Source organism: Salmo salar, chromosome 07, assembly GCF_965601325.2.
Source record: "Salmo salar chromosome 07, fSalSal1, whole genome shotgun sequence".
NCBI lineage: Eukaryota > Metazoa > Chordata > Actinopteri > Salmoniformes > Salmonidae > Salmo > Salmo salar.
In genome coordinates this window covers 27790867-27805467 of record NC_138297.1, presented here as the reverse complement: position 1 = coordinate 27805467, position 14601 = coordinate 27790867, and the positions used below count along the sequence as shown (strand labels likewise).

Genomic DNA, 14601 nt, shown 5'->3' with positions numbered 1-14601 from the left:
CGATGTGAAACTTCCTGACTTGTAGTGAGCTTCCATGAGACTTTGGCCTGCTGAGGGTCAATATAATCACACGTCTCTGTGGCGCAATTGGTTAGCGCCTTAGGCCGTTAGTTTAAAGGTTGGTGATTTGAGCCCACCCAGAGATGCTATCTTTCCATTTATAGTGATGTGGAAAGACCTTCCTGGATTTACAGTAAGCTCGCTTTTGACCTGCTTTGTTTCCTATTGTCACATGTGATTGGTGTGTTGTTGAACATGAAAGATGACAAGTTCCTATACCTGCTGCTATACTATACCAAAATGGCTGTCAATGGTCTCCGATATTATGTAACTCAATAGCTTGATCATTCTGTGGTCTCCATGGAACATATCATTTATTCATATTAATCCGGCAAGTATGACAATGTAAATGATGTCAATCTGGCATGAAAACCCTTAGCATTTAAATGTATTTCGCTTGAAGGACAATGTTGGTCCAGTATGTGTGTGTTTGTGTGAATATGTGTGCCTATACGCCATGAAAGTGACTCGCCATTACATCATTCTTCCAGGGTCAGTCCCCTAATTATTTTGAATGGGCTTGGCGATCATATATTACATTCGTGAAAACGCAGTTGTTTAAGATATATATTTATCAAATTATATTTGTGATTGTGGCTGAATTTACTCCTGCCAGATGCCTTTTTATATAATGTTGCGCTGACGAACATTGTGCGACATTTTTGCCCTTTTAAGGCCATTCAAAAAGCTAACAAACGTTAGAAAACTACAGGGCTACTTCCTTGAAAATGTTGCGGCACTTTCGATGCACGTTGACACAACCATTGGAACAAAGTGTTGTTGTTTCGTAAACTCCATGTACAGTTGGATGAGATCACGGATGGCCAGCGATCAAGTGTCAGGGTCAGACACACAACAAGTCTCTGTGGCGCAATTGGTTAGCGCGTTAGACTGTTAATCTAAAGGTTGGTGGTTCGAGCCCACCCAGGGACGTGAGTTTTCAGTTTGTTGTGCTCCATGATGCGGATGTGACATCCTGGACCTGTAATGAGATTCCCTGTTACTTTGTCCTGCTGAGGGTCAATGCCAACACAAGCCTCTCTAGTGCAATCAGTTAGTGTGTTTGACAATCTATCTAAAGATTGGTGCTTCGACACCAGCCATGGGTGACATTTTTCAGATTGTAGCGATGTGAAACTTCCTGACTTGTAGTGAGCTTCCATGAGACTTTGGCCTGCTGAGGGTCAATATAATCACAAGTCTCTGTGGCGCAATTGGTTAGCGCCTTAGGCCGTTAGTTTAAAGGTTGGTGATTTGAGCCCACCCAGAGATGCTATCTTTCCATTTATAGTGATGTGGAAAGACCTTCCTGGATTTACAGTAAGCTCGCTTTTGACCTGCTTTGTTTCCTATTGTCACATGTGATTGGTGTGTTGTTGAACATGAAAGATGACAAGTTCTCTTCCTGCTGCTATACTATACCTAAATGGCTGTCAATGGTCTCTGATATTATGTTACTCAATAGCTTGATCATTCTGTGGTCTCCATGGAACATATCATTTATTCATATTGATCCGGCAAGTATGACAATGTAAATGATGTCAATCTGGCATGAAAACCCTTAGCATTTAAATGTATTTCGCTTGAAGGACAATGTTGGTCCAGTATGTGTGTGTTTGTGTGAATATGTGTGCCTATACGCCATGAAAGTGACTCGCCATTACATCATTCTTCCAGGGTCAGTCCCCTAATTATTTTGAATGGGCTTGGCGATCATATATTACATTCGTGAAAACGCAGTTGTTTAAGATATATATTTATCAAATTATATTTGTGATTGTGGCTGAATTTACTCCTGCCAGATGCCTTTTTATATAATGTTGCGCTGACGAACATTGTGCGACATTTTTGCCCTTTTAAGGCCATTCAAAAAGCTAACAAACGTTAGAAAACTACAGGGCTACTTCCTTGAAAATGTTGCGGCACTTTCGATGCACGTTGACACAACCATTGGAACAAAGTGTTGTTGTTTCGTAAACTCCATGTACAGTTGGATGAGATCACGGATGGCCAGCGATCAAGTGTCAGGGTCAGACACACAACAAGTCTCTGTGGCGCAATTGGTTAGCGCGTTAGACTGTTAATCTAAAGGTTGGTGGTTCGAGCCCACCCTGGGACGAGAGTTTTCAGTTTGTTGTGCTCCATGATGCGGATGTGACATCCTGCACCTGTAATGAGATTCCCTGTTACTTTGTCCTGCTGAGGGTCAATGCCAACACAAGCCTCTCTAGTGCAATCAGTTAGTGTGTTTGACAATCTATCTAAAGATTGGTGCTTCGACACCAGCCATGGATGACATTTTTCAGATTGTAGCGATGTGAAACTTCCTGACTTGTAGTGAGCTTCCATGAGACTTTGGCCTGCTGAGGGTCAATATAATCACAAGTCTCTGTGGCGCAATTGGTTAGCGCCTTAGGCCGTTAGTTTAAAGGTTGGTGATTTGAGCCCACCCAGAGATGCTATCTTTCCATTTATAGTGATGTGGAAAGACCTTCCTGGATTTACAGTAAGCTCGCTTTTGACCTGATTTGTTTCCTATTGTCACATGTGATTGGTGTGTTGTTGAACATGAAAGATGACAAGTTCCTATACCTGCTGCTATACTATACCTAAATGGCTGTCAATGGTCTCTGATATTATGTTACTCAATAGCTTGATCATTCTGTGGTCTCCATGGAACATATCATTTATTCATATTGATCCGGCAAGTATGACAATGTAAATGATGTCAATCTGGCATGAAAACCCTTAGCATTTAAATGTATTTCGCTTGAAGGACAATGTTGGTCCAGTATGTGTGTGTTTGTGTGAATATGTGTGCCTATACGCCATGAAAGTGACTCGCCATTACATCATTCTTCCAGGGTCAGTCCCCTAATTATTTTGAATGGGCTTGGCGATCATATATTACATTCGTGAAAACGCAGTTGTTTAAGATATATATTTATCAAATTATATTTGTGATTGTGGCTGAATTTACTCCTGCCAGATGCCTTTTTATATAATGTTGCGCTGACGAACATTGTGCGACATTTTTGCCCTTTTAAGGCCATTCAAAAAGCTAACAAACGTTAGAAAACTACAGGGCTACTTCCTTGAAAATGTTGCGGCACTTTCGATGCACGTTGACACAACCATTGGAACAAAGTGTTGTTGTTTCGTAAACTCCATGTACAGTTGGATGAGATCACGGATGGCCAGCGATCAAGTGTCAGGGTCAGACACACAACAAGTCTCTGTGGCGCAATTGGTTAGCGCGTTAGACTGTTAATCTAAAGGTTGGTGGTTTGAGCCCACCCAGGGACGAGAGTTTTCAGTTTGTTGTGCTCCATGATGCGGATGTGACATCCTGGACCTGTAATGAGATTCCCTGTTACTTTGTCCTGCTGAGGGTCAATGCCAACACAAGCCTCTCTAGTGCAATCAGTTAGTGTGTTTGACAATCTATCTAAAGATTGGTGCTTCGACACCAGCCATGGATGACATTTTTCAGATTGTAGCGATGTGAAACTTCCTGACTTGTAGTGAGCTTCCATGAGACTTTGGCCTGCTGAGGGTCAATATAATCACAAGTCTCTGTGGCGCAATTGGTTAGCGCCTTAGGCCGTTAGTTTAAAGGTTGGTGATTTGAGCCCACCCAGAGATGCTATCTTTCCATTTATAGTGATGTGGAAAGACCTTCCTGGATTTACAGTAAGCTCGCTTTTGACCTGCTTTGTTTCCTATTGTCACATGTGATTGGTGTGTTGTTGAACATGAAAGATGACAAGTTCCTATACCTGCTGCTATACTATACCTAAATGGCTGTCAATGGTCTCTGATATTATGTTACTCAATAGCTTGATCATTCTGTGGTCTCCATGGAACATATCATTTATTCATATTGATCCGGCAAGTATGACAATGTAAATGATGTCAATCTGGCATGAAAACCCTTAGCATTTAAATGTATTTCGCTTGAAGGACAATGTTGGTCCAGTATGTGTGTGTTTGTGTGAATATGTGTGCCTATACGCCATGAAAGTGACTCGCCATTACATCATTCTTCCAGGGTCAGTCCCCTAATTATTTTGAATGGGCTTGGCGATCATATATTACATTCGTGAAAACGCAGTTGTTTAAGATATATATTTATCAAATTATATTTGTGATTGTGGCTGAATTTACTCCTGCCAGATGCCTTTTTATATAATGTTGCGCTGACGAACATTGTGCGACATTTTTGCCCTTTTAAGGCCATTCAAAAAGCTAACAAACGTTAGAAAACTACAGGGCTACTTCCTTGAAAATGTTGCGGCACTTTCGATGCACGTTGACACAACCATTGGAACAAAGTGTTGTTGTTTCGTAAACTCCATGTACAGTTGGATGAGATCACGGATGGCCAGCGATCAAGTGTCAGGGTCAGACGCACAACAAGTCTCTGTGGCGCAATTGGTTAGCGCGTTAGACTGTTAATCTAAAGGTTGGTGGTTCGAGCCCACCCTGGGACGAGAGTTTTCAGTTTGTTGTGCTCCATGATGCGGATGTGACATCCTGCACCTGTAATGAGATTCCCTGTTACTTTGTCCTGCTGAGGGTCAATGCCAACACAAGCCTCTCTAGTGCAATCAGTTAGTGTGTTTGACAATCTATCTAAAGATTGGTGCTTCGACACCAGCCATGGATGACATTTTTCAGATTGTAGCGATGTGAAACTTCCTGACTTGTAGTGAGCTTCCATGAGACTTTGGCCTGCTGAGGGTCAATATAATCACAAGTCTCTGTGGCGCAATTGGTTAGCGCCTTAGGCCGTTAGTTTAAAGGTTGGTGATTTGAGCCCACCCAGAGATGCTATCTTTCCATTTATAGTGATGTGGAAAGACCTTCCTGGATTTACAGTAAGCTCGCTTTTGACCTGATTTGTTTCCTATTGTCACATGTGATTGGTGTGTTGTTGAACATGAAAGATGACAAGTTCCTATACCTGCTGCTATACTATACCTAAATGGCTGTCAATGGTCTCTGATATTATGTTACTCAATAGCTTGATCATTCTGTGGTCTCCATGGAACATATCATTTATTCATATTAATCCGGCAAGTATGACAATGTAAATTATGTCAATCTGGCATGAAAACCCTTAGCATTTAAATGTATTTCGCTTGAAGGACAATGTTGGTCCAGTATGTGTGTGTTTGTGTGAATATGTGTGCCTATACGCCATGAAAGTGACTCGCCATTACATCATTCTTCCAGGGTCAGTCCCCTAATTATTTTGAATGGGCTTGGCGATCATATATTACATTCGTGAAAACGCAGTTGTTTAAGATATATATTTATCAAATTATATTTGTGATTGTGGCTGAATTTACTCCTGCCAGATGCCTTTTTATATAATGTTGCGCTGACGAACATTGTGCGACATTTTTGCCCTTTTAAGGCCATTCAAAAAGCTAACAAACGTTAGAAAACTACAGGGCTACTTCCTTGAAAATGTTGCGGCACTTTCGATGCACGTTGACACAACCATTGGAACAAAGTGTTGTTGTTTCGTAAACTCCATGTACAGTTGGATGAGATCACGGATGGCCAGCGATCAAGTGTCAGGGTCAGACACACAACAAGTCTCTGTGGCGCAATTGGTTAGCGCGTTAGACTGTTAATCTAAAGGTTGGTGGTTCGAGCCCACCCTGGGACGAGAGTTTTCAGTTTGTTGTGCTCCATGATGCGGATGTGACATCCTGGACCTGTAATGAGATTCCCTGTTACTTTGTCCTGCTGAGGGTCAATGCCAACACAAGCCTCTCTAGTGCAATCAGTTAGTGTGTTTGACAAGCTATCTAAAGATTGGTACTTCGACACCACCCATGGATGACATTTTTCAGATTGTAGCGATGTGAAACTTCCTGACTTGTAGTGAGCTTCCATGAGACTTTGGCCTGCTGAGGGTCAATATAATCACACGTCTCTGTGGCGCAATTGGTTAGCGCCTTAGGCCGTTAGTTTAAAGGTTGGTGATTTGAGCCCACCCAGAGATGCTATCTTTCCATTTATAGTGATGTGGAAAGACCTTCCTGGATTTACAGTAAGCTCGCTTTTGACCTGCTTTGTTTCCTATTGTCACATGTGATTGGTGTGTTGTTGAACATGAAAGATGACAAGTTCCTATACCTGCTGCTATACTATACCAAAATGGCTGTCAATGGTCTCTGATATTATGTAACTCAATAGCTTGATCATTCTGTGGTCTCCATGGAACATATCATTTATTCATATTAATCCGGCAAGTATGACAATGTAAATGATGTCAATCTGGCATGAAAACCCTTAGCATTTAAATGTATTTCGCTTGAAGGACAATGTTGGTCCAGTATGTGTGTGTTTGTGTGAATATGTGTGCCTATACGCCATGAAAGTGACTCGCCATTACATCATTCTTCCAGGGTCAGTCCCCTAATTATTTTGAATGGGCTTGGCGATCATATATTACATTCGTGAAAACGCAGTTGTTTAAGATATATATTTATCAAATTATATTTGTGATTGTGGCTGAATTTACTCCTGCCAGATGCCTTTTTATATAATGTTGCGCTGACGAACATTGTGCTACATTTTTGCCCTTTTAAGGCCATTCAAAAAGCTAACAAACGTTAGAAAACTACAGGGCTACTTCCTTGAAAATGTTGCGGCACTTTCGATGCACGTTGACACAACCATTGGAACAAAGTGTTGTTGTTTCGTAAACTCCATGTACAGTTGGATGAGATCACGGATGGCCAGCGATCAAGTGTCAGGGTCAGACACACAACAAGTCTCTGTGGCGCAATTGGTTAGCGCGTTAGACTGTTAATCTAAAGGTTGGTGGTTCGAGCCCACCCTGGGACGAGAGTTTTCAGTTTGTTGTGCTCCATGATGCGGATGTGACATCCTGGACCTGTAATGAGATTCCCTGTTACTTTGTCCTGCTGAGGGTCAATGCCAACACAAGCCTCTCTAGTGCAATCAGTTAGTGTGTTTGACAATCTATCTAAAGATTGGTGCTTCGACACCACCCATGGATGACATTTTTCAGATTGTAGCGATGTGAAACTTCCTGACTTGTAGTGAGCTTCCATGAGACTTTGGCCTGCTGAGGGTCAATATAATCACAAGTCTCTGTGGCGCAATTGGTTAGCGCCTTAGGCCGTTAGTTTAAAGGTTGGTGATTTGAGCCCACCCAGAGATGCTATCTTTCCATTTATAGTGATGTGGAAAGACCTTCCTGGATTTACAGTAAGCTCGCTTTTGACCTGATTTGTTTCCTATTGTCACATGTGATTGGTGTGTTGTTGAACATGAAAGATGACAAGTTCCTATACCTGCTGCTATACTATACCTAAATGGCTGTCAATGGTCTCTGATATTATGTTACTCAATAGCTTGATCATTCTGTGGTCTCCATGGAACATATCATTTATTCATATTAATCCGGCAAGTATGACAATGTAAATGATGTCAATCTGGCATGAAAACCCTTAGCATTTAAATGTATTTCGCTTGAAGGACAATGTTGGTCCAGTATGTGTGTGTTTGTGTGAATATGTGTGCCTATACGCCATGAAAGTGACTCGCCATTACATCATTCTTCCAGGGTCAGTCCCCTAATTATTTTGAATGGGCTTGGCGATCATATATTACATTCGTGAAAACGCAGTTGTTTAAGATATATATTTATCAAATTATATTCGTGATTGTGGCTGAATTTACTCCTGCCAGATGCCTTTTTATATAATGTTGCGCTGACGAACATTGTGCTACATTTTTGCCCTTTTAAGGCCATTCAAAAAGCTAACAAACGTTAGAAAACTACAGGGCTACTTCCTTGAAAATGTTGCGGCACTTTCGATGCACGTTGACACAACCATTGGAACAAAGTGTTGTTGTTTCGTAAACTCCATGTACAGTTGGATGAGATCACGGATGGCCAGCGATCAAGTGTCAGGGTCAGACACACAACAAGTCTCTGTGGCGCAATTGGTTAGCGCGTTAGACTGTTAATCTAAAGGTTGGTGGTTCGAGCCCACCCAGGGACGAGAGTTTTCAGTTTGTTGTGCTCCATGATGCGGATGTGACATCCTGGACCTGTAATGAGATTCCCTGTTACTTTGTCCTGCTGAGGGTCAATGCCAACACAAGCCTCTCTAGTGCAATCAGTTAGTGTGTTTGACAATCTATCTAAAGATTGGTGCTTCGACACCAGCCATGGATGACATTTTTCAGATTGTAGCGATGTGAAACTTCCTGACTTGTAGTGAGCTTCCATGAGACTTTGGCCTGCTGAGGGTCAATATAATCACAAGTCTCTGTGGCGCAATTGGTTAGCGCCTTAGGCCGTTAGTTTAAAGGTTGGTGATTTGAGCCCACCCAGAGATGCTATCTTTCCATTTATAGTGATGTGGAAAGACCTTCCTGGATTTACAGTAAGCTCGCTTTTGACCTGCTTTGTTTCCTATTGTCACATGTGATTGGTGTGTTGTTGAACATGAAAGATGACAAGTTCCTATACCTGCTGCTATACTATACCTAAATGGCTGTCAATGGTCTCTGATATTATGTTACTCAATAGCTTGATCATTCTGTGGTCTCCATGGAACATATAATTTATTCATATTAATCCGGCAAGTATGACAATGTAAATTATGTCAATCTGGCATGAAAACCCTTAGCATTTAAATGTATTTCGCTTGAAGGACAATGTTGGTCCAGTATGTGTGTGTTTGTGTGAATATGTGTGCCTATACGCCATGAAAGTGACTCGCCATTACATCATTCTTCCAGGGTCAGTCCCCTAATTATTTTGAATGGGCTTGGCGATCATATATTACATTCGTGAAAACGCAGTTGTTTAAGATATATATTTATCAAATTATATTTGTGATTGTGGCTGAATTTACTCCTGCCAGATGCCTTTTTATATAATGTTGCGCTGACGAACATTGTGCGACATTTTTGCCCTTTTAAGGCCATTCAAAAAGCTAACAAACGTTAGAAAACTACAGGGCTACTTCCTTGAAAATGTTGCGGCACTTTCGATGCACGTTGACACAACCATTGGAACAAAGTGTTGTTGTTTCGTAAACTCCATGTACAGTTGGATGAGATCACGGATGGCCAGCGATCAAGTGTCAGGGTCAGACACACAACAAGTCTCTGTGGCGCAATTGGTTAGCGCGTTAGACTGTTAATCTAAAGGTTGGTGGTTCGAGCCCACCCTGGGACGAGAGTTTTCAGTTTGTTGTGCTCCATGATGCGGATGTGACATCCTGCACCTGTAATGAGATTCCCTGTTACTTTGTCCTGCTGAGGGTCAATGCCAACACAAGCCTCTCTAGTGCAATCAGTTAGTGTGTTTGACAATCTATCTAAAGATTGGTGCTTCGACACCAGCCATGGATGACATTTTTCAGATTGTAGCGATGTGAAACTTCCTGACTTGTAGTGAGCTTCCATGAGACTTTGGCCTGCTGAGGGTCAATATAATCACAAGTCTCTGTGGCGCAATTGGTTAGCGCCTTAGGCCGTTAGTTTAAAGGTTGGTGATTTGAGCCCACCCAGAGATGCTATCTTTCCATTTATAGTGATGTGGAAAGACCTTCCTGGATTTACAGTAAGCTCGCTTTTGACCTGCTTTGTTTCCTATTGTCACATGTGATTGGTGTGTTGTTGAACATGAAAGATGACAAGTTCCTATACCTGCTGCTATACTATACCTAAATGGCTGTCAATGGTCTCTGATATTATGTTACTCAATAGCTTGATCATTCTGTGGTCTCCATGGAACATATCATTTATTCATATTAATCCGGCAAGTATGACAATGTAAATTATGTCAATCTGGCATGAAAACCCTTAGCATTTAAATGTATTTCGCTTGAAGGACAATGTTGGTCCAGTATGTGTGTGTTTGTGTGAATATGTGTGCCTATACGCCATGAAAGTGACTCGCCATTACATCATTCTTCCAGGGTCAGTCCCCTAATTATTTTGAATGGGCTTGGCGATCATATATTACATTCGTGAAAACGCAGTTGTTTAAGATATATATTTATCAAATTATATTTGTGATTGTGGCTGAATTTACTCCTGCCAGATGCCTTTTTATATAATGTTGCGCTGACGAACATTGTGCTACATTTTTGCCCTTTTAAGGCCATTCAAAAAGCTAACAAACGTTAGAAAACTACAGGGCTACTTCCTTGAAAATGTTGCGGCACTTTCGATGCACGTTGACACAACCATTGGAACAAAGTGTTGTTGTTTCGTAAACTCCATGTACAGTTGGATGAGATCACGGATGGCCAGCGATCAAGTGTCAGGGTCAGACACACAACAAGTCTCTGTGGCGCAATTGGTTAGCGCGTTAGACTGTTAATCTAAAGGTTGGTGGTTCGAGCCCACCCTGGGACGAGAGTTTTCAGTTTGTTGTGCTCCATGATGCGGATGTGACATCCTGGACCTGTAATGAGATTCCCTGTTACTTTGTCCTGCTGAGGGTCAATGCCAACACAAGCCTCTCTAGTGCAATCAGTTAGTGTGTTTGACAATCTATCTAAAGATTGGTGCTTCGACACCACCCATGGATGACATTTTTCAGATTGTAGCGATGTGAAACTTCCTGACTTGTAGTGAGCTTCCATGAGACTTTGGCCTGCTGAGGGTCAATATAATCACAAGTCTCTGTGGCGCAATTGGTTAGCGCCTTAGGCCGTTAGTTTAAAGGTTGGTGATTTGAGCCCACCCAGAGATGCTATCTTTCCATTTATAGTGATGTGGAAAGACCTTCCTGGATTTACAGTAAGCTCGCTTTTGACCTGCTTTGTTTCCTATTGTCACATGTGATTGGTGTGTTGTTGAACATGAAAGATGACAAGTTCCTATACCTGCTGCTATACTATACCTAAATGGCTGTCAATGGTCTCTGATATTATGTTACTCAATAGCTTGATCATTCTGTGGTCTCCATGGAACATATCATTTATTCATATTAATCCGGCAAGTATGACAATGTAAATGATGTCAATCTGGCATGAAAACCCTTAGCATTTAAATGTATTTCGCTTGAAGGACAATGTTGGTCCAGTATGTGTGTGTTTGTGTGAATATGTGTGCCTATACGCCATGAAAGTGACTCGCCATTACATCATTCTTCCAGGGTCAGTCCCCTAATTATTTTGAATGGGCTTGGCGATCATATATTACATTCGTGAAAACGCAGTTGTTTAAGATATATATTTATCAAATTATATTTGTGATTGTGGCTGAATTTACTCCTGCCAGATGCCTTTTTATATAATGTTGCGCTGACGAACATTGTGCGACATTTTTGCCCTTTTAAGGCCATTCAAAAAGCTAACAAACGTTAGAAAACTACAGGGCTACTTCCTTGAAAATGTTGCGGCACTTTCGATGCACGTTGACACAACCATTGGAACAAAGTGTTGTTGTTTCGTAAACTCCATGTACAGTTGGATGAGATCACGGATGGCCAGCGATCAAGTGTCAGGGTCAGACACACAACAAGTCTCTGTGGCGCAATTGGTTAGCGCGTTAGACTGTTAATCTAAAGGTTGGTGGTTCGAGCCCACCCAGGGACGTGAGTTTTCAGTTTGTTGTGCTCCATGATGCGGATGTGACATCCTGGACCTGTAATGAGATTCCCTGTTACTTTGTCCTGCTGAGGGTCAATGCCAACACAAGCCTCTCTAGTGCAATCAGTTAGTGTGTTTGACAATCTATCTAAAGATTGGTGCTTCGACACCAGCCATGGGTGACATTTTTCAGATTGTAGCGATGTGAAACTTCCTGACTTGTAGTGAGCTTCCATGAGACTTTGGCCTGCTGAGGGTCAATATAATCACAAGTCTCTGTGGCGCAATTGGTTAGCGCCTTAGGCCGTTAGTTTAAAGGTTGGTGATTTGAGCCCACCCAGAGATGCTATCTTTCCATTTATAGTGATGTGGAAAGACCTTCCTGGATTTACAGTAAGCTCGCTTTTGACCTGCTTTGTTTCCTATTGTCACATGTGATTGGTGTGTTGTTGAACATGAAAGATGACAAGTTCTCTTCCTGCTGCTATACTATACCTAAATGGCTGTCAATGGTCTCTGATATTATGTTACTCAATAGCTTGATCATTCTGTGGTCTCCATGGAACATATCATTTATTCATATTGATCCGGCAAGTATGACAATGTAAATTATGTCAATCTGGCATGAAAACCCTTAGCATTTAAATGTATTTCGCTTGAAGGACAATGTTGGTCCAGTATGTGTGTGTTTGTGTGAATATGTGTGCCTATACGCCATGAAAGTGACTCGCCATTACATCATTCTTCCAGGGTCAGTCCCCTAATTATTTTGAATGGGCTTGGCGATCATATATTACATTCGTGAAAACGCAGTTGTTTAAGATATATATTTATCAAATTATATTTGTGATTGTGGCTGAATTTACTCCTGCCAGATGCCTTTTTATATAATGTTGCGCTGACGAACATTGTGCGACATTTTTGCCCTTTTAAGGCCATTCAAAAAGCTAACAAACGTTAGAAAACTACAGGGCTACTTCCTTGAAAATGTTGCGGCACTTTCGATGCACGTTGACACAACCATTGGAACAAAGTGTTGTTGTTTCGTAAACTCCATGTACAGTTGGATGAGATCACGGATGGCCAGCGATCAAGTGTCAGGGTCAGACACACAACAAGTCTCTGTGGCGCAATTGGTTAGCGCGTTAGACTGTTAATCTAAAGGTTGGTGGTTCGAGCCCACCCTGGGATGAGAGTTTTCAGTTTGTTGTGCTCCATGATGCGGATGTGACATCCTGCACCTGTAATGAGATTCCCTGTTACTTTGTCCTGCTGAGGGTCAATGCCAACACAAGCCTCTCTAGTGCAATCAGTTAGTGTGTTTGACAATCTATCTAAAGATTGGTGCTTCGACACCAGCCATGGATGACATTTTTCAGATTGTAGCGATGTGAAACTTCCTGACTTGTAGTGAGCTTCCATGAGACTTTGGCCTGCTGAGGGTCAATATAATCACAAGTCTCTGTGGCGCAATTGGTTAGCGCCTTAGGCCGTTAGTTTAAAGGTTGGTGATTTGAGCCCACCCAGAGATGCTATCTTTCCATTTATAGTGATGTGGAAAGACCTTCCTGTATTTACAGTAAGCTCGCTTTTGACCTGATTTGTTTCCTATTGTCACATGTGATTGGTGTGTTGTTGAACATGAAAGATGACAAGTTCCTATACCTGCTGCTATACTATACCTAAATGGCTGTCAATGGTCTCTGATATTATGTTACTCAATAGCTTGATCATTCTGTGGTCTCCATGGAACATATCATTTATTCATATTGATCCGGCAAGTATGACAATGTAAATGATGTCAATCTGGCATGAAAACCCTTAGCATTTAAATGTATTTCGCTTGAAGGACAATGTTGGTCCAGTATGTGTGTGTTTGTGTGAATATGTGTGCCTATACGCCATGAAAGTGACTCGCCATTACATCATTCTTCCAGGGTCAGTCCCCTAATTATTTTGAATGGGCTTGGCGATCATATATTACATTCGTGAAAACGCAGTTGTTTAAGATATATATTTATCAAATTATATTTGTGATTGTGGCTGAATTTACTCCTGCCAGATGCCTTTTTATATAATGTTGCGCTGACGAACATTGTGCGACATTTTTGCCCTTTTAAGGCCATTCAAAAAGCTAACAAACGTTAGAAAACTACAGGGCTACTTCCTTGAAAATGTTGCGGCACTTTCGATGCACGTTGACACAACCATTGGAACAAAGTGTTGTTGTTTCGTAAACTCCATGTACAGTTGGATGAGATCACGGATGGCCAGCGATCAAGTGTCAGGGTCAGACACACAACAAGTCTCTGTGGCGCAATTGGTTAGCGCGTTAGACTGTTAATCTAAAGGTTGGTGGTTCGAGCCCACCCTGGGACGAGAGTTTTCAGTTTGTTGTGCTCCATGATGCGGATGTGACATCCTGCACCTGTAATGAGATTCCCTGTTACTTTGTCCTGCTGAGGGTCAATGCCAACACAAGCCTCTCTAGTGCAATCAGTTAGTGTGTTTGACAATCTATCTAAAGATTGGTGCTTCGACACCAGCCATGGATGACATTTTTCAGATTGTAGCGATGTGAAACTTCCTGACTTGTAGTGAGCTTCCATGAGACTTTGGCCTGCTGAGGGTCAATATAATCACAAGTCTCTGTGGCGCAATTGGTTAGCGCCTTAGGCCGTTAGTTTAAAGGTTGGTGATTTTAGCCCACCCAGAGATGCTATCTTTCCATTTATAGTGATGTGGAAAGACCTTCCTGGATTTACAGTAAGCTCGCTTTTGACCTGATTTGTTTCCTATTGTCACATGTGATTGGTGTGTTGTTGAACATGAAAGATGACAAGTTCCTATACCTGCTGCTATACTATACCTAAATGGCTGTCAATGGTCTCTGATATTATGTTACTCAATAGCTTGATCATTCTGTGGTCTC

The 14601-nt window shown here is 41.7% G+C and overlaps 12 non-coding genes across 12 annotated transcripts; all 12 read left to right on the top strand.

The window, feature by feature from the left end:
- The first annotated feature begins 919 nt into the window (after positions 1-919).
- On the top strand, positions 920-993 carry trnan-guu (transfer RNA asparagine (anticodon GUU)). Its single transcript has one exon. It is a non-coding gene; the product is annotated as a tRNA-Asn (tRNA).
- A 1112-nt stretch (positions 994-2105) lies between these two features.
- Positions 2106-2179, top strand: trnan-guu (transfer RNA asparagine (anticodon GUU)). Its single transcript has one exon. It is a non-coding gene; the product is annotated as a tRNA-Asn (tRNA).
- Positions 2180-3292: 1113 nt separating this feature from the next.
- trnan-guu (transfer RNA asparagine (anticodon GUU)) lies at positions 3293-3366 on the top strand. The gene has a single exon. It is a non-coding gene; the product is annotated as a tRNA-Asn (tRNA).
- Positions 3367-4479: 1113 nt separating this feature from the next.
- On the top strand, positions 4480-4553 carry trnan-guu (transfer RNA asparagine (anticodon GUU)). Its single transcript has one exon. It is a non-coding gene; the product is annotated as a tRNA-Asn (tRNA).
- A 1113-nt stretch (positions 4554-5666) lies between these two features.
- On the top strand, positions 5667-5740 carry trnan-guu (transfer RNA asparagine (anticodon GUU)). The gene has a single exon. It is a non-coding gene; the product is annotated as a tRNA-Asn (tRNA).
- A 1113-nt stretch (positions 5741-6853) lies between these two features.
- trnan-guu (transfer RNA asparagine (anticodon GUU)) lies at positions 6854-6927 on the top strand. The gene has a single exon. It is a non-coding gene; the product is annotated as a tRNA-Asn (tRNA).
- A 1113-nt stretch (positions 6928-8040) lies between these two features.
- Positions 8041-8114, top strand: trnan-guu (transfer RNA asparagine (anticodon GUU)). Its single transcript has one exon. It is a non-coding gene; the product is annotated as a tRNA-Asn (tRNA).
- A 1113-nt stretch (positions 8115-9227) lies between these two features.
- Positions 9228-9301, top strand: trnan-guu (transfer RNA asparagine (anticodon GUU)). Its single transcript has one exon. It is a non-coding gene; the product is annotated as a tRNA-Asn (tRNA).
- Positions 9302-10414: 1113 nt separating this feature from the next.
- Positions 10415-10488, top strand: trnan-guu (transfer RNA asparagine (anticodon GUU)). Its single transcript has one exon. It is a non-coding gene; the product is annotated as a tRNA-Asn (tRNA).
- A 1113-nt stretch (positions 10489-11601) lies between these two features.
- On the top strand, positions 11602-11675 carry trnan-guu (transfer RNA asparagine (anticodon GUU)). The gene has a single exon. It is a non-coding gene; the product is annotated as a tRNA-Asn (tRNA).
- Positions 11676-12787: 1112 nt separating this feature from the next.
- Positions 12788-12861, top strand: trnan-guu (transfer RNA asparagine (anticodon GUU)). Its single transcript has one exon. It is a non-coding gene; the product is annotated as a tRNA-Asn (tRNA).
- Positions 12862-13974: 1113 nt separating this feature from the next.
- On the top strand, positions 13975-14048 carry trnan-guu (transfer RNA asparagine (anticodon GUU)). Its single transcript has one exon. It is a non-coding gene; the product is annotated as a tRNA-Asn (tRNA).
- Positions 14049-14601: the final 553 nt, after the last annotated feature.